Source organism: Gambusia affinis, linkage group LG02 (genome assembly GCF_019740435.1).
Source record: "Gambusia affinis linkage group LG02, SWU_Gaff_1.0, whole genome shotgun sequence".
In the NCBI taxonomy this organism is placed as follows: Eukaryota; Metazoa; Chordata; class Actinopteri; order Cyprinodontiformes; family Poeciliidae; genus Gambusia; species Gambusia affinis.
This window is the reverse complement of record NC_057869.1, coordinates 30,708,775-30,731,997: the sequence shown is the minus strand read 5'-3', so window position 1 is coordinate 30,731,997 and position 23,223 is coordinate 30,708,775. Positions and strand designations below refer to the sequence as shown.

Here is a 23,223-nt window from a genome sequence, read left to right as displayed (position 1 = left end):
ATGCTGGTAATGAAGAGGCCTGACACGCTGTAACTTCTTAGGAGTGATGCTTTTGCACAAGGTGTGAGCAGACGTTTGACAACCTTTGACCTCTCTTCCCACTCACGCTTGTTCCTGGAAGCATGTGATTTACAGCACCGGCCACCGTGCAAGCAGCCCCCACAAATACAGAAATAGGAACCATTTTATGTATCTTTAGGACTGATTTTCACTTTCAACATCTGGGTTGAAATCCTAATTGAGGACAATTTTACAGGTGGTGTTATGTTAATTAGTCGTTGACAGATTGAGGGGGTCACAAATCAGTAAGTATGGGCTCTCGTGTCTTTATCAGAAGTTAAAAAAATAAGAAAAATGGAAAATAGAAAACCATATGAATGCATAAATAGTACTGACAAACAGATAAATACTACTTACCTCTCCTGCATTTTGTACTCCCATCATGTCAAACAAGAAAGCAGTGTGTTCCAGGTGTGGCCTTTAAATCCATCCACAGGTTTGTCTCCAGTTAACTCAAATGTGTCATTTCACCTCTTACATTTTCATTTCATTTACATTTTCTAAGGAGACAGTAATCATGCTGTATGGAAACTTCTGATTTATATTAAAATGTAAAGAAAATTGGTCTGATTTAAGTTGAGGAAGCAAGTGGAAAGAAGTTTGTGTCTTTTTATTCATTTTGTCTAAACTTCTGGTTTGTGCAGCTAAATAAAATCATCTTTCCATCACAGAGATAGATGTAGAGTTTGCTAATTGTGACAGGAATTGCAACTGTGCGCTTTGGTCAGATGAAACTAAGGTTGATCTTCTCAACAACAGACACTCGAGGTGGTTCTGTTGTAAAACGAAGGATGCATATGCAGAAGCACTTCATCCCTACTGCAAAGCACAGTGTAGGACCTGTGATGCTGCGGGACTTGCTCTCCTCTGTCTGCCGTTAAAACCTTGTGAGCTTGACAACCCTTCTACATCCTGTACGGGTTTCAAATAAACATAAAACTGAAAAAAATAATACTCAGTCATGAAAGCCATAGCGTTGAGAAAAAAAAACAAAAAAAACAAAAAAACAAAGTTGTACATTTTACATTGTGATCATGACATAAAGCCATGAAGAACAAAGAACGCTGGTTTGTCAGGGCAAAAGCACCTGTCCTCCCCAATAGACACGTATGCTCACACACAAACAAACACACGCATACTCCTTCACACACCCTCTCTTTAAATCTCAGAGGAGCTGCCTGTGTACTCTATATTTATTATCCAGGGTGGCACAGTTGATAGATGAGATACCTACTCAATTACAAGGGCACAACATTGCCTTTCCAAGCTGATAGGGTGAAAAACTGTCTCCTTTCTTCTCCTGTTCATTTTTTCTATCCCTCCATCCAGAGGGGTGATATACAACAATGGTGGAGGATACCTGCTTTTGATACAGTGAAATGGCCCATACACCAAACACCCATTACAACACACACACACACACACACACACACGCAAGCAGAACCAAGCAGTTCAGGTCGGAGAGAACAGTAACTTCCTTCAACATGACGTCAATCAGAGAGCAACGCCGCGCTTCTTTGTGCATATGAACAAACATGACTTACTGACACGCACACACAAACACACACAAATGGACAGAGCACAGCTGCACCTGGGGCCCGCAGCAACATTAATCTCCATCCAGCTGAGATTTGTGAAGCCGGGAGATTGAGAGGGGGGCCGATGATGCCGGCTGTTTTGAGGCGGACATCTTGGAAGCATGATGTTGAGCTATGTTCCTGCCGGCCGGCCATTGGGGAAGCAACGACATATAAAAGGGCTGTAAATTTGCATTAGGGTCAATCCATCATCATAGGACGGGTGAGTCGGGGGTGTAAGGGGGACCTGGGAGTAGCCACACTGAGGAAAAGGGAGACTGCAGAAAAACAAGAGGAGGGGTGCGGAGGCAGAAGAGGTTTCTGAAAACGTAGAGCTGGCGCTGTGCTGTGCACCGGGAGGAGACCGGCCCGCTCTTCCTGTCTGACTGATTCCTATTTAAGTGACTGTGAATGCAACAATTCTACAAATAATTTGTCAAACCATGCACAGCTGAACTGACTCTGAACCCAGCTCCCTCCCTCCCGCACGCTCCTCACACCCCATTGCTCACCACTTTCCATTCCTCCTACTCCAACAGGCTTACTTTCATTTCTTACCCTCCTTTATTAATATTATGTAATTCTGACAAATGGATTCCCGATACAACACGGTGTAATCAGCGTGGTGGCTCTGAGTCACAGAACACGTCTGCTGGGGGAATCCTCAGTGCATAAAAGGGTTCAATCTGGATTATACAAATTTAAGATTCCCCTTCTTGTTCTCACGGTGAAACAAACTGAGCTGACTTCTCGTTGTCTGGGGCAACAATGAAAGCAAATGGGGTGAGTAAAGATAAGGATTATTTGTTTGTAGACACGTGCTCAAAGATGGTAGTCCATCAAATTTAGGATCTTTCAGGACAAGGCTGGTGGAGATTAAGACTTATCCATCTCTGTCAGCGTGCGTACCAGCCACCCACAGAAGTTATGTGTGGGACAAGCTGGGTTGATAAAGGAAGGGTAGATCACTTTTGTCTGGCAGAAATTTGTAATCAATCAACACATCAAGCAATTGTTCCCTCACCGCCCCCCTCCCCCCACCCAGTCTGGCATGCAGGACAGAGGAAGAACCCATGCATTATGGGACGTTCTTGTTTTTAACTCTAGAACCACAGAGACGTCAGCATGACTTAATGAGAGTTTCAAACTGTCCTGAATAAAAGTAACTCTCTTAATAAAACTTGAAAAGTTTGAGTTATGACAGGAATTGTTTATATATATTACATATATTTAATCTATATATATATACCGGTGTATGCATTTCTCATTTCTCTTTAGCATTTCCAGCTAAAGAGAAATGCACATAAAGTCAGTTTTTCACTTCCCATGAATTACTGACTGGAAGTTGGTAAATACAATTTTCATATTGTATTTGTGTTCTAACTAGTGCTCTCAATCAATTAAAATTAGTTCAATTATCTTTTTCTTTTTTCTTTTTTTTTTTTTTTGTAGCAGAAAGCTGATAATGGAGTATCCTAGTACTCAACAGCAACTAAGGGAGACCTTTATGACTCCTCTAAATAATCATAAAGGTCGTACCAAACAGCCTTTAATACATTCATACAGCCTATACCTGCTGCTGTATGCCTGTTTTCAACAAATGTTTTATTGTCCCAAACCAAACATGTCTGAATATTCCCAGTTTTCCAGGTTTTCATATTCAGGAAGATTTAAAGGAATTCATTTTAAGGGCCCACATAGGTACACTGGCTGGGCTGGGAGGTGACAGTCACTTGTCCTCATCCAGCTGAGTGACCGGTTTAATTCATACATGTGAAATTTTGAACTCGTACTTGTAGATGTGTACATGCAGCAATAATAAAGTTGAAACATGTCCAACTTTTCTTGCTGTCTGCTGTCACAGAAAACGTTCACCTTTCTCTGTCATTCTTCGCTTCCCATGTTCTGCTGTAAACTAGTTAACTCTGTGGGAGAGAGGCTTTAAGGTCAAAATGATAGTTTGATTAATCTGGATTATGTAACGCGTTAAAATTTTCAGATTAATCGCATGACTAACATGGTAGCATTGACAGTCCTATAAATTCTTTAAGAAAACGCTATAAAGTTTGTCACTGTTATAGTAGGAAGAGGTACTATTGCTTATCAATTATCCATCCATCCATCCATCCATCCATCCATCCATCCATCCATCCATTTTCTGTTCATCCTTGTCCCTAATGGGGTCAGGAGGGTTTCTGGTGTCTATCTCCAGCTAACGTTCGGGGCAAGAGGCGAGGTCACCCTGGACAGTTCGCCAGTCTGTCACACGGCAACACAGAGACATACAGGACACACAACCATACACACACACACTCACACCTAGGGAGAATTTAGAGAGACCCATTAACCTGACAGTAATGAAAACCTGGAGAGAACCCACCATGCACAGGGAGAACATACAATCTCCAGGCAGGAATCGAACCCAGGACCTTCTTGCTGCAAGGCAACCAATAGTGCTACCAACTGCACCACTGTGCAGCACTCCTCAATTATTATGACAGATAATTTTCACAGATTATTTGTTTCATATTAAACTGTCATGACCCATTAACAGTTTTAGAAAATATGTAAAAAAAAAACAACATATTTTTCACAAACATTAGATTCCGAAGCTTTAAATCAGAGCAATTACAGAGAGAAAAAAATAACATGTGGGGTTATCATCTTTTAGGTACTGTAAGCTTCATCAATACAGACTGGAACACAGAGTGAAATTATAATTCTATTAGGTGTTGATTGTGCTTTTTGATCACTAAAATCACATTAGTTTGTAATCCCAAAGGGAAATTAGATCCATAGTAATTTTCAGTCATAGGTTGAGAGTTCTGTCAGGGAGGGATGAAGTCATTTTGATGAGTTGTGAAAACACGGGTTCTGGGGTTGCATTGGACTATCTGGATTCTAAACAGCCAAAGAAAGAGGCAGTAGTGGCGAATGATCTCTAGTGATGTTTATTCACTGCATGTTTGACACCAAATTTTGCTGGGACAGTTGGGATGCAAGGAGACGAGGGGAAAGCAGAGGGAAATGCCTTAAGCAAAGACTTCAGAGGGCACATAGAAAGGGGAATAGAAAGTGTTCATTCATCATTATTGTCATGGGCTTTAGCAAATGATAACAATTTATCTTCATCCCTATTTTTAGACAATGAGACACAATAGCCATTTTGGCCAGATGGGAAAGAAAGGTCTGTGTGAGCACTGCTCACATCCTGTTTGAAGTATTTTATATGATTTTTTTATTTTTTTATTTTTTAATTAGGAACTTCTGCCGCTTGTATGTTTTCCTGAACCAGTCCGATGACACATTTAGATGAATGCATCTCAGTATGGCTGTGTGGAGGAGGCACATTGGTTTTGGACCATGTCTACAAACCATGCATAAACACGAGTAACCTAAAACAACAGAATCAGTTATGTTCTTCCTGGATGCTCCGTTAAATCAGGTAACTGTCGTATAAAAGAACATATTTCAGAAGTTATGTGTAATAACGTAAAATCATACATACAAAAGCCTACATTAATTAAATCCATAGGGGGAACGGCTCCCAGAGGTACACAACATATCTACAAACAAATAACTCTGACAGGCCCAGAAAAAATTTTGACATGGGATGTGTGAGCATTATTAAAAGTCAAGAGGTGAATTTTTTTGGTGTGTCCGTGTGTCCGCGTTACATAAAGTCCTGATTCTTTCGTCCTCACTGGGGACCGCGGGGAGGTCACTGTGTGAAGGGGGATGAATGAAGATAAATAGGGGGAAAGCTGGACATGTGGAGGAGGCATAATTGGCACGTAACATTGATGGTGACCCCCTGACTCGCAGGTTATTGCCAAGTTGTGTATAATCACGATGCTGGTCATAGATGCTTTGCAAACATTGCACATAATTTTTCCCTGGTGGGACCGTATCCACTCTACTACTTGATGTCAGATTCCTGCCTGGCATCACCAATGTTTTATATATTTTGATTCGAATTTGTGTGAACAAAATTGGTTGAAATTTTTTAGTAAACAATATCTTAAAGTTGAATAAATAATAATTTTATTATTATATACAAAGTACTGCATGCTGAAAATGCCATTTATTTTAGGAACTTTATAACTAAGTGAAACACATTATATACTTTTGTTTATTAATGTTAGATTTTCCAGTTTTTTTTCCATTCCTTAGATTTCTAAGGAAACCTGGCATTTAAAATTAGAATATTACATCAGATCAATACAAAAAACCTATTTTTAAAACAGAAATGTGGGATATTTTGTTGCATTAAGAATTTATTGCAATAGTAACAGAAAGTTAGTTTACAATTCTCATGGCCTCACCAAACTTTGAAAATAAGAGATTGGGGGAAAGAATTATCACCTTGTGCATCAAATCCTGATTTTAGCTGCCATGTTGTGATGGTAGGGTGAGAGTTTAGTGTAAGAAGTGTGGCAGGATGTGTCCAATCTGCCTTTTATTAAAGCTTCAGGTTGCTGGTGATCAGGTTGTTCATTAGGCTGTTCTGTTCCCACCCTGCTCTGTAGCATCCTCATCATCAACCTTCATCACTCTCTCCTCCTCCTCCAAACGTTCCTGAACAAACTTATTTGCATTTTTTTTTTTTCTGCATGTTAAGTAAATAATTTTACTTTTAAGAACTGCCTTAAACTCTGTTGATCAGGAAAATACTTGAAGTTATGATAACCTGGGATTCAATAAAAGTGTCTCTATATACCAGCTCTGTCAGATGTCCTGTTGCCATGTGCTTTTACAGCAACCACAAAATTATAAATGACAAGAATTTCCCCAACACTGGTTAAATGTTGGATTTGAAACAAGGGCAATTATTCCCCAGTCAACACCCATCCATCCTCACTGCATACCCTGAGAATGACACATTTTCACTCTCCCAGCCTTTTGTCCTTCTCTCTATCCATTTCTCTCTTGTGCAACTTTATCCTATTGGCTACATTGTTCTGTCCAGCAATTTATAACACCCACCTCGTAGCCCCCCCACCCCCCATCCCAGGGTTGTACCGAGGCCTCTTAAGACGCTATTGATTTTTATTTGATTAAATGTCTTGCAGCTTTGCAGCAAATTAGCAGGAGTTTAATCAAATTACAATCAATATCTACTTAATAATCTCCCAACATACTCCTCCCACAAAGTATGCTAAAATTCAGCAGGGTATAATAGGAAGGACATAGTCATGTTATTATGGGTAGATCAGTTGAGTTTTCATTAGGCTTGTTTAATTTGTTGTTTTTTCCTTTTAGTATATACAGACATTTTGCTATTCAAAAAAAAGATTCTATGGGTGAGATTAAAAAAAATAAATCGTTAATAAAGAATTGTTGTTTAAAACACATCATATATATATGCCTAAAAGACATCATATCGCGAACCAGACACACAAAATAACCCTGAGGAAAGGTAAATGTTCACCTCAGCTGTACCATAAAAGCCTCACTAGACATCAATCATTTTTATTGGCGATGTGAAAGAAGGCCTTTTCAAAATAGTGAAGTATCACTTTCAACATTCGCTACCAAAATAGTACAAGGTAAGAGGCAGTGACTGATGTTTTTGTGCCAGTACTCTCAACAAAAGCCGTCTGGTTGGAGTCGCTCACCCCAGCAAGCGAAAAACAACAACAACAAAAAAGACTTAGAACAGAATATTCTAGATTGCTGGAATTATTGTTATGTGAAAGGACATGGTGGACAACTTGATCAAATGTGAAAAGTTGCTGTTTTTGGTTATGAAACCTTTATTCACTGTACTAAAAATGTAATTATTTAATTAAATATTATTTAGGAGTGTCAGTTAATATGGCCTGTTAACATTTTTGAAAGGAATTTCAAACTTTTCTTTTTTTTTTTTTGGTGCTATAAAAGACGAGCTCCTCAAATATTGACACAGATTTTGCATTAATCTTGCATCATGTTTCAGTTGGTTGAACCGTTTTTAATCGTTTATGTTGCTAAATAGTTGGCTCTTGTAAAATGTCTCTCAACTAATTCTGAGAATAAAATGAGGACGATCGAACAGGAAGAGGAGCCTTCCTGGTTCTGTTCCTGCTCTTTCTTTTTTCCCCCTTTCTTTCCTTCACCAACCAAAAAAAAAAAGAAAAAAAAAGAAAAAAAAGACAACCTCAATTTGTGTCAAGTGTCATTTTAAGACCCTGGGATTAAAGCCATAAAGTGGCGTCTGTCAGGGTCTGTGACGCCCCGGGGCCCCCTGCTAACATCTGAGAGCCAACGTTTCGTTGTTGGGTATCATCGCCTGCCGTCCTGTCGGCACCGAGGAGACGGGCCGATGAGACAGGCAGCCTTCACAGCATCTGACAGTCCTGATTCTTGTCAAGAGCGCTTCATCCACGTCCGACGCCGATCGAAGCTGACTCCACGCCTCTCTTAGCCAAAAGTGGATATCAAATCCAATGTGCATCACAGATGTAATGTGGAGGGGCAGGGAGACTGAAGTGTGGCAGTTTATGATAAAGACAGGAAGATGCTTTGGTCTCCAGAAGATAAATGCTGCTGATTTGCTGTGTTATGCCACACATAAAAGAAGAAGAATTTCCACTCTAATGGCTGAGAGTAAATACATCGAATACTGACACCCAACCCTGACCAATGAAAAATGTCGCCATAACAAATAAAAGATAAAGTGACAATAAACTGAAAAATCGGTTTTCATGAACAGCAGTGGCTGAACAGGATGTTAGGATTCAAACTATCCCTGGATTCAAACGATTTGACATTCGATGCAAGCAGAAGAATATCACTGTTCTGCTCTTTGATAACAGCTCACCTGAGATCAGTTCACGGAGGCAGCAGATTAAGAAAAGAACCAAAGACTCTGAAGTTCATCCTGTGGGACTCCCTGTATTCTCTGCTGCTACAGCACCAGTTTCCAAATGGCAGCACTCCTACCATGTAGTGAAGGTGCTCTGGGAAATGCTGACATTTTCATCAAAGTCCATTGAAAAACAGCATCCATCCATAAGCGCTGTAAAATTGCCATAACTCTTTCAATTAAAAAAAGAAAAACTAAGCCTTTCAGCTTCTTTTTGAGGCCTTTTTTCATTAGTAGCTTGACAGGAAGAAAAGCCGCTGTGTTTTCATCCAATTGTCATGTGAATTCTTAAGCATAATTTAAAAATGTCACACATAAAAATGGAAAGAAAAATTATGAGTGTTCCCATTTACTGGTTTGGAGCAAAAGAACCAGGCTGTACAAAGAATAGATTCCTCAGTTTTTGATACTATAGATGTCTGGAAAACAGAAAGTAGAGGTAGAGGACGACACATCTCAGTAAAACAGAGAGGTTTTTAAGGATGTGTTGCAAGGTCTGGAACATTAAAATCATTCTGTGATCTCAACTAATAATTGGCAATGTTACAAGCTGTAGTAGAGACGTAGAGAAAGAACTTTTTGGTTCAATGAAAGGAGTTGTATGAGTGTCAACGACTGGCAACCGATTGATTTAGATCTAATCAAAAATCGTATCTTTATTCTCAAATCAAGCAGGACTGGGAATACCAATCTACATGAGTGTGACCCTTTTTCTAAACTCTGTCAAACGTTGTGTGTCTGTCCACGTTAAATCATTCTGACTCATGGAAACCAGAAAACACTTCCAAGTGAGAGTAAAGTTGGTTTGCTGTAGTCTCCCTGCCTTATTAGGCATGTGCAGTGGCTGACTGCTGGTGTGAGTCAAGAACTGCAAATGATAAGCTACAATTTCAAGAAAGATTACTGATTTGAAAATCATAAGGTGCACATTATCAGCCAGAAAATGTAATCTGTGGAGTTCTGGACTGCAGAGGGAATAAGTGCCACATGACAAGAGCCAAAACAGAAGCTGTCACCACTTCACTTCCCTCCTCTACTTCGTGCTTCCCTCTTATCTCCTTCCCTTTTTCTCAGTGTGTCAGCAGGCGTGCTTCTCCTTATCACTCAAGGGTCTGCTAATTCACCAGCAAGGTTGGCCTGATAAGCCTCTCCCCGTCTGAGTCTCTGTGGACGGACAAGCACCAGCGTGCCCCAACGTGTGTCTGTCTGGATGTGACAGCGACACGGGAAGCCGAGGGTGACAGCCCAGCTTGGCCTTGAATTAGGGAGCATTACAGATCAGCTGATAAAGAGACACCGGATGGAGGGGAAGGAGAAGGGAAGGAACGGGGCAGAAAGACGAGGAGGAGCGAAACGAAACAGTGAATATGATTCAAATATTTCTACTGATTCAGACTACATGTTATAGAAAAGGACATAATCAACAAATACTACAGAATCAAAGTGAATTAATGCATAAATGAAAAAAAAAATGGAATGATACATGAAAAAATTTAACTACTTCATCTATATTTGAGAAATCCTTTTTGAAAAGGAAATTGAAATCTTCAAGTCATCCTGTGTTGGGTGAAATTAACCACATGCTTATCTTGGGTGTGATTCTGACATTCATCTGCTCAATTCTTAGATCTTTGATATTCTCTGGGTTTGTTTTAAGCACACTGACCTTCAGTTCTTTCCACTGATTTTCATTTGGATGCTAGTCAGGTGACTGACTGGGCCGCTGTAAGCAGTTACAGTTTTACCCAGTTCAACCAGTTCAAAGTTTCCATAGCCGTGTGTTTGGGACTGTTTCATTCTTCAGCTTCTCAACAAGTGTGCTGCAGTTATAATTCTCTTTTAATGTTTTATTAGTAAACCTATAGCTGCTATTTCCAGGTATAACATAGAAGCAGCTAATATTCATATGCACACAGCAGCATCAGGGTTGCTTTCTAAATACTAAAGGATTTCAGCTGGATTTCTGGATCTCAATGTTTTTTCCCATTTCTTTTTTTTATTTGCTCAATGCTCATTTGCTGTACCATTCCACTACATTACACAAACGTTTATGTGTGAAGCTCTTTCATTTTAGAATCTAGTAGCAAACAGAGAGGGGGGGGGACAAGCAGCAAATGGAATCTGAGCCAGAAGAACCTCGATGAGAACCTCAGCCTCTATCAACAGAGCCCTGCATTACTTCAATTTGTAGATTACTTGTTACAGCATTTGGCATTATTTATTTATTTATTTATTTTTTTTGACAAAAAAAAAAGAAATGTTTAAAAAAATTTACTAAGAAAAATAGTGTTCAATACTTATTTTATGTGCTATATTTTTAAATTCTCATTCATGAATTAGAGAACTTGTTTCCTGAGAAGTTTTATATGCATTTTGGTTTTGCCTTGCAAAATAGAATGCGTGTTTGTTTGCATGCCTGGAAGCATGTCAGTTCCTTTGACAACAGCCTAAGGCATTCTGTGTTTAGTGTGTGCGTGTGCCTGTGTGTGTCTGTGTGTGTGTGTGTGTGTGTGTGGTTGGAGACTCTTTGGGAACACTACAGGCTCTTTTCTGCTCTGTTTCCTTTCTCTTTCCATCATTTAGCCTGAATAAGAAGATTTGTCTCAAGGTCGCTGCCCTCTGATACAAACAGGATTCAGGATTTGAATACAAATGAAAACAGATTTTGTCACTGTAGTATCAAAAGGGCATGGAAAGCATATATGATGACGCAGCCCAGAGAGCGCAGGAAAACCAACCGGATATATATATATATATATATATATATATATATATATATATATATATATATATATATATATATATAACAGGTGAGCGTGGCAAAGTGACAAGCAATGCCATTGTCCACCCCTCAACAGGAATCCACAAAAATTTTTTGTGAGTGTGGCCTAATTTCTCTACAGCGCTCCCTAGAATATTTTAAATGATCAGCCCCTAGCCATGCTTTAACCCAGAATTATAAAATTTGGTACGCATGTGTGTCTTGTCAGGACCTACAAAAAAGTCTCTTGGAACCATGGTGCAAACCCAACAGGAAGTCAGCCATTTTGGAACAAAGCCGTCATCATGTCCTTTTTATAGACGTATCTGATCAAACTCGTCCTACAGCTTTTGAGATACAGATTTCAAAATCACTCAGCACTCAATCACTCTTGAGGCATTGAAGGTCAAAACTTATCAAAGGATTTTCCGCTCATCAAAGGATATGGGCGTGGCTAAATGTCAAACTTTAACTGTTAGCCATGAAACAGCAAAGTTAAATAACTTCCACATACAAGGTCACAGCTGCATCAGACTTTCTGTGTTTCATCTATGCATACGACAATATGCATGCTATGCATACGGTCGTCTCTAAATCATACCTGCATCATCAGATTTGCACCAAACCTTTTATGACTGACTTTTGTGAACCTTTAAAGAGCCCAATAGCATTAAATCATAATTTAGCTTTATCCATCTGCTATGTCTCCTCACTACATCAGCCAATCTGCACCACAGTTTTCATGCGTCGTTCACAGTTCACAGTGTGTTACTTTCTCCACATTTTGTTATGGTCCAGCCTTGTTCCAAATTGTATTAAATTGATTTCACTTGAAAGTGTTGAATCCGTAAATCTTCTATAAATATTTTGATTATAATTTTCCAAAACCTGCAGCAAACAGATCTGCTCCTGTCTGAATGAGACGCAGATGTTTCTTCTGATGACTGACGATGACCTATAGTGCTCAAATATGAATATACCTCATGTAAATTTTCACATCTATTGCCACCATGGTTTTTAACAACTTTGTGAGTAAACAATCGCTCAGTAACCGCATTTTATATGTTGGAGAGCTCTGGTGGAGCCAGCAGCAACATTGTCCCAGGAGGACACTTTTTGAACCACTATATCTAGCACAAAAATGTTTAATCCTGAAAAAAGGGTGGATTTTTAGGGGGTTTTTAATTGGTATATTTCCATTAAGCATATTTCATAATTCCAATTTGTGCAATTTTATGGTCAGTGGAAACACAAGAGGAGCTATAACTGTGCCATAGTCCAGCACACAACTGATCAACTTCAAAATTGATTTTAACCTTAAATTCAATTGCTAAACCTAAATATTCAAATCAGACTTGTTTATGTTATGAACGTTCTCTCGATAAATGCTGTAAGAATGCTCGCATGTTTTACGGATCATATGCGTTAACATCTGAGGTTCATAAAGAGACTTAAAGCTAAATCCGAACAAAGAAAAGGTTATGAAAACAAATCTCTGCAGGGCCCTTCAGTTAGACAGCTTATCCACAAATCCATATTGCTTTTGACACAAGCAGCGTGTTTCACACACAGCAAGAGTGTACAGCTAGCTCTTTACATGCACATGACAGCGTGGTCCTCCAGTAAGTGCCAAAGTCACATTTCTGGCTTTACTAGTCGGATCACAATTCTCATGCAAAGGTAACATTTGCCTTTATAATGGATTTGAGCTTTTTTTTCTTTTTTTTTTCCTTCTTTTCTTTGGGAAGCTGAGACTCATCTCATCATTGTGTAGATATATAGGTTAACATTGTTATGGCATTTTAGCAAAAGGCCACCCTGAGTACCTCTCTGCCCTGGCATGAATCAAACTTCAAGACAGCTCAAAGTAGAATTCACTACTAAAGTGTTGAGGAAAAAATGTATTTTTCCTGATAACTTTCACATAGTACACAAAAGTCAGACAATAATAAAACCGTAGTTTGGATTTTTTTAATGATGTTAGATGTGGTGGCGTTGAGTCCACGACGTGGCCGTCGCAGGTTCGATTCCCGGTCCCGCCGACATTTGCCGCATGTCTTCCCCCTCTCCCTCCCCCTTTCCTGTTAGCCTACTGTCATACAAGGGACACTAGAGCCCACAAAAGACCCCCTGGAGGGGAGAAAAAGAAAATTATGTTAGATTAGGAGCAGTACGTTTTCAGGAGAATATATTGAACAGCTTTAAATACTTTATTGTAAAGTACCATAATTTCTGTTGTATAAGAAGCAGTAATTTTTTCACAATTGCTAAAGTATGTCTTTATTACCTGGAGAAGTAACTGTGACATTAATTAAGCAGTAATTACTTGGTTTCAGTTATGTGACCAATAATTGGCGATGATGAGTTGAAAGACTCAACTACTGGCATGATGCAGGCGAGATCATAACAGAAAGTATAATTAGTTGATAAAAATGTTTATGAATTTATAGAAATTGGAACACATAACAACAAGGAAAGACTGGAGAACCTGATACCAGACCAAGGCCGTGTGAGCATTGGTAACTTTGCACACCATAATGTAAAAAAATTAGTTAGAATGGTTACTTTTTTCATATTTGAATGTCCAGACACAGGGTGTACTTTCTTTTCATCATGACTGGAATCGTATCAACATCTTCTTGTTCTCTTGTGGCGTTGAGTGCAGTGAGTAGATGTTGAAGAGCAGGTCAGAGTGGATGTCCAAGTTAGTTTCTAAGCTAAGTGGGCATCAAGGTCATGATCAAGCTTCCTATTTGCTCAGGAAAACAAACACACATGCACACACACATGCACACACCCAGCAGTAGCCTGATTCTGACTGACAGGACAATTTCTCCAAGCTCCGTGATTTGGCAATCAACTTCATAGTAAATAAATAAATAAATAAATAAAAAATCCTCAACTCTGCCCTCGCTCTTGTTCTCGTAACACAGCTTCCTCACTTACACGGGGAAAAGAAAACGCAGCCGCTGCAAAATCACACGCATATTTTTGATACACAGAATCACAAGTGAAGAAAAAACACTCAACCCCTAGATACACACGTTTACCATCAGACAGTAGCTACATTCGCCACCGTCCTAATGCACCTCCGGACTCGGACGGCGCGCGACTGAAACCGATGGAGGTCTTGGAAGGTGAAAGTTTATGTGGCTCCCTGCTCTGATTAGACGGGCGAAGATCTAAAAGTAATTGGCTCCTTTTACTCCCCTCTTTCTGCAGATTTACGGGGTTCTCAGCAAATGACTGGCAGCTTCTTTACTACGGTCAAACAGTGAAGGATAAACTCCAGCTTCCTGAGCGCAGGGGACGTGGAGGGGGGCTGTGTGTGTGTGTGAGGGGGGGGGGGTCACATTAGTTGGAGTTAGGTGCGGATGATGCGTGGACGATGTAGTACACACTCATACAGAAATCAACCTTACAAATGTGGTTTGAAGCTTGTGTGCATTTGAGGCTGATTCAGAGAGTCAGTCAACACTGTGTTTGGGGTGACTTTGTCTACTTAGACTCTGTCAAACCAAAAGGGTTCAGAGAGTTGGTGTTGCCTGTGAATATTGCACCGTTCTACTTTTTATTGATTTTTTTTTTTGCCCAACTGCTTAACCTATTATCACACTGTGTATGCCTCAATGTTGCCCTCAATCTGCATAACGCTGCTGTCGGAGACAACACCTGACAACCAGGTGGACACTTCACTCCCAGAGCCCACAACAAGAGGCAGCCGAGACTTTTCCATCTTCCAGCCAATTATTTATTGATGACCTATTTATTTTAACCTTTAGTGTCAGTCAAAATTTTAGAAATGTGCATATATTCATGTTTAATTAATTTGCACACACAGGAGAGCCGCATCAGAACACACATCTAGTTCTTCTAACTAATGTATTATGTTTATAAGGCAGAAAATATACATTATTCATCACTGATGTGGATGGAGTTGCAGGGATGGGGGGGGGGTGGGGGTGGGGGGGTTCTGTGGATATTTCTATGTCACATTACTGTCAAACGCAGAGGGACTTAAAGGGGACAGCGAGCTTCACTGACGGTGGTGGAAGACAGCAAAAAGGAAAACATGGGAGCAGAAGGGAATGCAGCACAGCTGGGAAACGTCCACAGTGCTTTGCTTTGTCTGTGTTTTTTTTATATTACAGTCTTATTCCAATTTTAATAAATTAATGTCTTTCCTCAAAATTACACATACAAATACAATAAAATATGACAAAAATGGGAAAGCCTTAGGAGATTTTTGAAAATGTGTCAAAAAGAGGCAACTAAGAACTAAGAACTCACATTTATGGGCATATTCACAGCCTTTGCCAGTGAACTCCACATTGAGCTGTTTCCTCTGATTATGCTGGAGATGTTTCTGCAGCTTAGATGGAGTCCACTTCTTATAAGCCTGACTTGAAGCCACAATCTGGGGAAAGATCCACAAACATTTCTGGTGCTTTAAGGTCCAGGTGAGCTCAGCGGCCTCCATCATTGGTCAGTGGAGACAGTCTGGAACCAGCAGGATTTGTCCTATAGCTGACTCTGTTCCTTCAGGTGCTGGAACAGAACCTGAAGGGCTCTGTTCCAGCATTCCACTGTGGAAAGAGGAGAACCTTCCAGATGGACAACCATATCTGCAGCAATCCACCAATCAAACATGGCCACCTGACTGGAATTGACCTAAATGCACCTGGAGGACTCTCAGTCCAGGAGAGACAAAATTATCTGGTCTGATGAGACAAAGACTGAACTCTTTGGTGTGAACGCCAATATCAAGTTTGGAGGAAACTCCTCCATCCCTGCAGTGAAGCACGGTGGTGGCAGTATCATGAAGTAAGGATGATTTGTAACAGCAGGAAGTGGCAGACTGGTCAGGATAGACAATGAACAGAGAGATGAAAACCTGCTGCAGAACATCCTGACCTCAGACGGTTCTTTTCACAGCAGGACAACGACCTAAAGCTCATGGACAAGATCTCTGAGGAGTGGCTTCAGAATCACACTGTGAACATCCCAGAGAGTCCAGACTGGAATCTGACTGAAGATCTGTGGAGAGATGAGAAAATGACTGCCAGACATCTTCATCCAGCCTGATGCAGAAGAACTGCAGAGGAGAACCAACCAAACTGCCTGAACACGGATGAGCTGAGCTGGAGACTCCAGAATCAAAGAGACTGGAGGCCAAAACTGGATCAACAGAGTACCAAGCAAAGGCTGTGAATACTTATGGAAATGTAATTTATTGGTTTTTAATTTTTAATATATTTACAGAAGTCTAAAAATTGTTCACACTGTCATAATGGGTAATTTGTGTGTAGAATTTTGAGAAAAGAGATTCACTTCATGCAATTTGGATTAAGGTAAGGTAAAATGTGGATAAAGTGAAGCCCTGTGAAAACTTTCAGCATGCACTGTAGGTAATGATATGGAGCTCAGGAAGAGCTTCGGCAAAGACATTGTCTGGTCAGTTTTCAGACTAGATAGGAGTTATATGAAGCAGAGCAACTGTACTGAAATTTAACTGGAAAGATGATGGAGAAAAGCTCGGCTGATATATCAATCATTTATGATGGGATGACACTGTGAGCTCTGCAGGCTGAATTTGGCTGCACAAGAGGGCCTGTCTGTTCAGGAGTCAATCTGGAACAAGGTGAACATCTCCAAGACAGCAGAGTCAGCAACCTGTCCAGTTGGATGCTTTATTTCTTGTTTCTCCTTCTCCCCAGTTAAATGTAACCTACCAAAATCTACCTAAATGTTTTTTGTTTGTTTCTCTCCTGTCTATTAGTTTCTCACGGAATATTTGTGTGGCGATTTAGAGCTGCGAGAATAAAACTGTCTGAAAGTGAAATGAACTGAATAATGACACGGCTCCAGAGGAAAACAAATCATATAGCACTCTCCTCCTTCTTCTTCTACTTCTTCTTCTTCTCCTCATCCCAACCCCCGGCCCAACTCAGCTCAAGTTCAAAAAGAGAGTGGAGGAATAAAATTTGAGTCCTTTTGACGCACAGCCCATCTATTTCGTTGCCCTGTCACAGCCTTTCCACTCCCATTCTCATTAGAATAATGTGATTTTACAAAGTAACAGTAAGGAGGGGAGATGAGGCGACAAACTGGACTGGCTGCTTGACGTCTCTCTGAATCGTGACTACTCATACTGGCGCCGGATCCCTGATTGGCGGTCCCGCTGAGTTGTGAGGAAATGTGTCTTTTCCAAGTAGCTTCTCTGGGAGTGATGATGACACACACACACACACACACACACAGAGTCACAAAAGGCAAGCAGAGACATAAATAGCAGAATAGCAGAACAAATAAACAATGCCAGCATAAAACAAAACTCATATACACTCAAAAAAAAACACTATGAATTAATTACTAATATTAATATTAATTACAATACAATATTTGCAAGGCCCCGCCCCCATCTCTGGGACTTGCAATTAAGCCCCACCCATCCTGACATCCAGGTTCCTCCTCTTTGCCGTAGCATTTATGTTGTAGCCTACCTTGTCAATCTCAAGTCATGACAGCAGTTGCCGTTTGCAGAACCATTCCTTCCACTCTTTGCATATATCCTCTCCAACTAGGAGTTATAGCCTTGTATACCTCCTAACTGGAGAGGGTATATGCAAGTAGTAGTAGCATTGCAACTGATCCAATGTCTCTCATGGTATGAAGTAGGCGAATAGCTCAAAGGATCTTGCCTAAGGACCCAGACTGGATAGCACAATTTGGTTTCAACCTGGATTTGAACCAGACCCTCCCGGGTGAAAGACTGTTGACTTATCCATTGAGCTATCCAGTCAGCTACATACATAGCTTTCTGTAGTGTAGTGGTAATCATGTTGCTTAATAGGCAAAAGGTCTCTGGTTCGAAACCAGACAGAAACAGATATAGTTTGTGATTTTTTTTAAGAATGTGGACTGGGAAAAAAAAAAAAAAAGAGTCTTCCGCATTGAACACTGATTACAAGCCAATTGACATAAATGAAGGCATTTTTGGAAGCAAGGCACCTTCCAATATTTCAGCAGGTTCTATGGTGTAATGGTTAGCACGCTGGACTCTGAATCCAGGAATCTGAGTTCAAGTCTCAGTAGAACCTCTTCTCTTTTCTCCTGAATTCTTCAATATATTTTTGGATTTCAGGGTGAGCTTATGGACTATAATGTTATATTAGGCACAAGTGTAAGTCTGTCCTTTTATTCACCAACTCACTGGGTTCTTTGAGAGAATCTGTGGTTTAACTTTTAGACATTGTACCATGCCGATATGACATCAGTCCTTAACGCACTTTGAAATATCTACCAGTGTTTTCTGACAGAGCAGGAGTTTCTGTAGTGTAGTGGTTATCACGTTTGCTTCACACGCAAAAGGTCTCTGGTTCGAAACCAGACAGAAACACATATTGTCTTTTATACTTTTCAGAAGGTGGAGTGAGAAAACAAGAATCTTCGGCATTGGTCATCATCTGTTTGCCCATCAACTTAAATGAAGGTATTTTTGAAAGCAAGGCGACTTCCAACATGTCACTGGATTCTATGGTGTAATGGTTGGCACTCTGGACTTTGAATCCAGGAATCTGAGTTCAAGTCTCAGTAGAACCTCTTCTCTTTTCTCCTGAATTCTTCAATATATTTTTGGATTTCAGGGTGAGTTTATGGACTATAATGTTAAATTAGGCACAAGTGTAAGTCTGTCCTTTTATTCACCAACTCTCTGGGTTCTTTGAGAGAATCTGTGGTTTAACTTTTAGACGTTGTAACATGCCGATAGATGACATCAATCTTTAACAAATTTTGAACCCTCTACCGGGAATTTTCCAAATTGGAGGAGTTTCTGTAGTGTAGTGGTTATCACGTTTGTTTCTCACACAAAAGGTCTCTGGTTCGGAAACAGATATTGTTGTTTATTCTTTTCAGAAGGTGGCATGAGACAACAAGAGTCTTCCGCATTGGACACTGATTTCAAGCCAATCAACATAAATGAAGGCATTTTTGAAAGCAAGGCACCTTCCAATATTTCAGCAGGTTCTATGGTTTAATGGTCAGTGCTCTGGACTTTGAATCCAGGAATCTCAGGTCAAGTCTCAGTAGAAATTTTTTTCTTTTCACCAGAATTCTTTAATATATTTTGTGTTTTCAGTGTGACTTTATGGACTATAATGCTAAATTAGGCACAAGTATAAGTCTGTCCTTTTATTCACCAACTCAGTGGGTTCTTTGAGAGAATCTGTGGTTTAACTTTTAGACATTGCACCATGCTGATAAATGACATGAGTCCTTAACGGACTTTGAAACATCTACCAGTGTTTTCTGACAGAGCAGGAGTTTCTGTAGTGTAGTGGTTATCACGTTTGCTTTACATGCAAAAGGTCTCTAGTTCAAAACCAGACAGAAACAGTTATTGTCTTCTATACTTTTCAGAACATGGAGTGAGAAAACAAGAATCTAATGCTTTGGTCATTGTTCATTTGCCTATCAACTTAAATGAAGGTATTTTTGAAAGCAAGGCACCTTCCAATATTTCAGTAGGTTCTATGGTTTAAAGGTTAGATCTCTGGACTTTGAATCCGGGAATCTGAGTTCAAGTCTCAGTAGAACCTCTTCTCTTTCCTCCTGAATTCTTCAATATATTTTTGGATTTCAGGGTGAGTTTAAGGACTATAATGTTAATTTAGGGCCCAGTGTTTCTCAATTCCGGTCCACACGTCCCCTGCCCTGCATGTTTTAGGTGTTTCCCTTCTGCCACACACCTGGATTGAATATGTGGGTGATTAACAGGCTCCTGCAGCACTTGAATGTCATGCAATCATTTGAATCAGCTGCTCTGGAGTGGAGGTACATCTAAAACATGCAGAGCAGGGGGGCCTGAGGACTGGAATTGAGAAGCGCTGATATTAGGCACAGGTGTAAGTATGTCATTTTATTCAGCAAATTTTCCGAATTGGAAGAGTTTCTGTAGTGTAGTTATCACATTTGCTTTACACGCAAAAGTTCGAAATCAGATGTCATCTATCGGCATGGTAAAACATCTAAAAGTTAAACCACGGACTCTCTCAAAGAACCCAGAGAGTTGGTGAATAAAAGGACAGACTTACACTTGTGCCTAATTTAACATTATAGTCCATAAACTCACCCTGAAATCCAAAAATATATTGAAGAATTCAGGAGAAAAGAGAAGAGGTTCTACTGAGACTTGAACTCAGATTCCTGGATTCAAAGTCCAGAGTGCTAACCATTACACCATAGAACCTACACAAATATGGCAAGTGCCTTGTTTTCAAAAATGCGTTCATTTATGTTGATGGGCTTGAAACACTACAGGAACTCCTCCAATTTGGAAAATTCCCAGTAGAGGGTTTAAAATTTGTTAAAGATTGATGTCATCTATCGGCATGTTACAATGTCTAAAAGATAAACCACAGATTCTGGTTTAAGAACCCAGTGAGTTGGTGAATAAAAGGACAGATTCTTTGATTCAGAGTCCAGAGGGCTAACCATTACACCATAGAATCCAGTGATCTGTTGGAAGGTGCCTTGCTTCCAAAAATGCCTTCATTTAAGTTGATGGGCAAACAGATGATGACCAATGCCGAAGATTCTTGTTTTCTCACTCCACCTTCTGAAAAGTATAGAAGACAATATGTGTTTCTGTCTGGTTTCGAACCAGAGACCTTTTGCGTGTAAAGCAAACGTGATAACCACTACACTACAGAAACTCCTCCAATTTGGAAAACTCCCAGTAGGGGGTTCAAAATTTGTTAAAGATTGATGTCATCTATCGGCATGGTATGACGTCTAAAAGTTAAACCACGGATTCTCTCAAAGAACCCAGTGAGTTGGTGAATAAAAGGACAGACTTACACTTGTGCCTAATATAACATTATAGTCCATAAACTCACCCTGAAATCCAAAAATATATTGAATAATTCAGGGGAAAAGAGAAGAGGTTCTAATGAGACTTGAACTCAGATTCCTAGATTCAGAGTCCAGAGTGCTAACCATTACACCATAGAATCCAGCGACATTTTGGAAGTTGCCTTGCCTTCAAAAATGCCTTCATTTAAATTGATGGGCAAACAAATGATGACCAAAGCCGAAGATTCTTGTTTTCTCACTCCACCTTCTGAAAAGTATAAACGACAATATGTGTTTCTGTCTGGTTTCGAACCAGAGACCTTTTGCGTGTGAAGCAAACGTGATAACCACTACACTACAGAAACTCCTCCAATTTGGAAAACTCCCAGTAGGGGGTTCAAAATTTGTTAAAGATTGATGTCATCTATCGGCATGGTAAAACGTCTAAAAGTTAAACCACGGATTCTCTCAAAGAACCCAGAGAGTTGGTGAATAAAAGGACAGACTTACACTTGTGCCTAATTTAACATTATAGTCCATAAACTCACCCTGAAATCCAAAAATATATTGAAGAATTCAGGAGAAAAGAGAAGAGGTTCTACTGAGACTTGAACTCAGATTCCTGGATTCAAAGTCGAAAGTGCTAACCATTACACCATAGAACCTACACAAATATGGCAAGTGCCTTGTTTTCAAAAATGCGTTCATTTATGTTGATGGGTTTGAAACACTACAGGAACTCCTCCAATTTGGAAAATTCCCAGTAGAGGGTTTAAAATTTGTTAAAGATTGATGTCATCTATCGGCATGTTACAATGTCTAAAAGATAAACCACAGATTCTGGTTTAAGAACCCAGTGAGTTGGTGAATAAAAGGACAGATTCTTTGATTCAGAGTCCAGAGGGCTAACCATTACACCATAGAATCCAGTGATATGTTGGAAGGTGCCTTGCTTCCAAAAATGCCTTCATTTAAGTTGATGGGCAAACAGATGATGACCAATGCCGAAGATTCTTATTTTCTCACTCCACCTTCTGAAAAGTATAGAAGACAATATGTGTTTCTGTCTGGTTTTGAACCAGAGACCTTTTGTGTGTAAAGCAAACGTGATAACCACTACACTACAGAAACTCCTCCCAATTAGAAATATCCCAGTAGGGGATTCAAAATTTGTTAAAGATTGATGTCATCTATCGCCATGGTATAACGTCTAAAAGTTAAACCACGGATTCTCTCAAAGAACCCAGTGAGTTGGTGAATAAAAGGACAGACTTACACTTGTGCCTAATATAACATTATAGTCCATAAACTCACCCTGAAATCCAAAAATATATTGAAGAATTCAGGGGAAAAGAGAAGAGGTTCTAATGAGACTTGAACTCAGATTCCTGGATTCAAAGTCCAGAGTGCTAACCATTACACCATAGAACCTACACAAATATGGCAAGTGCCTTGTTTTCAAAAATGCGTTCATTTATGTTGATGGGTTTGAAACACTACAGGAACTCCTCCAATTTGGAAAATTCCCAGTAGAGGGTTTAAAATTTGTTAAAGATTGATGTCATCTATCGGCATGTTACAATGTCTAAAAGATAAACCACAGATTCTGGTTTAAGAACCCAGTGAGTTGGTGAATAAAAGGACAGATTCTTTGATTCAGAGTCCAGAGGGCTAACCATTACACCATAGAACCTAGTGATATGTTGGAAGGTGCCTTGCTTCCAAAAATGCCTTCATTTAAGTTGATGGGCAAACAGATGATGACCAATGCCGAAGATTCTTGTTTTCTCACTCCACCTTCTGAAAAGTATAGAAGACAATATGTGTTTCTGTCTGGTTTCGAACCAGAGACCTTTTGCGTGTGAAGCAAACGTGATAACCACTACACTACAGAAACTCCTCCGATTTGGAAAACTCCCAGTAGGGGGTTCAAAATTTGTTAAAGATTGATGTCATCTATCGGCATGGTATGACGTCTAAAAGTTAAACCACGGATTCTCTCAAAGAACCCAGAGAGTTGGTGAATAAAAGGACAGACTTACACTTGTGCCTAATATAACATTATAGTCCATAAACTCACCCTGAAATCCAAAAATATATTGAAGAATTCAGGGGAAAAGAGA

The 23,223-nt window shown here is 39.8% G+C and overlaps 9 non-coding genes across 9 annotated transcripts; 3 read left to right on the top strand and 6 right to left on the bottom strand.

The window, feature by feature from the left end:
• The first annotated feature begins 18,273 nt into the window (after positions 1-18,273).
• trnaq-cug lies at positions 18,274-18,345 on the top strand. The gene has a single exon. It is a non-coding gene; the product is annotated as a tRNA-Gln (tRNA).
• A 226-nt stretch (positions 18,346-18,571) lies between these two features.
• On the top strand, positions 18,572-18,644 carry trnav-cac. Its single transcript has one exon. It is a non-coding gene; the product is annotated as a tRNA-Val (tRNA).
• A 925-nt stretch (positions 18,645-19,569) lies between these two features.
• Positions 19,570-19,642, top strand: trnav-uac. Its single transcript has one exon. It is a non-coding gene; the product is annotated as a tRNA-Val (tRNA).
• Positions 19,643-20,423: 781 nt separating this feature from the next.
• Positions 20,424-20,495, bottom strand: trnaq-uug. Its single transcript has one exon. It is a non-coding gene; the product is annotated as a tRNA-Gln (tRNA).
• A 393-nt stretch (positions 20,496-20,888) lies between these two features.
• trnav-uac lies at positions 20,889-20,961 on the bottom strand. The gene has a single exon. It is a non-coding gene; the product is annotated as a tRNA-Val (tRNA).
• Positions 20,962-21,392: 431 nt separating this feature from the next.
• On the bottom strand, positions 21,393-21,465 carry trnav-cac. Its single transcript has one exon. It is a non-coding gene; the product is annotated as a tRNA-Val (tRNA).
• A 693-nt stretch (positions 21,466-22,158) lies between these two features.
• Positions 22,159-22,231, bottom strand: trnav-uac. The gene has a single exon. It is a non-coding gene; the product is annotated as a tRNA-Val (tRNA).
• Positions 22,232-22,459: 228 nt separating this feature from the next.
• trnaq-uug lies at positions 22,460-22,531 on the bottom strand. Its single transcript has one exon. It is a non-coding gene; the product is annotated as a tRNA-Gln (tRNA).
• A 393-nt stretch (positions 22,532-22,924) lies between these two features.
• trnav-cac lies at positions 22,925-22,997 on the bottom strand. The gene has a single exon. It is a non-coding gene; the product is annotated as a tRNA-Val (tRNA).
• Between the last annotated feature and the right edge of the window lie 226 nt (positions 22,998-23,223).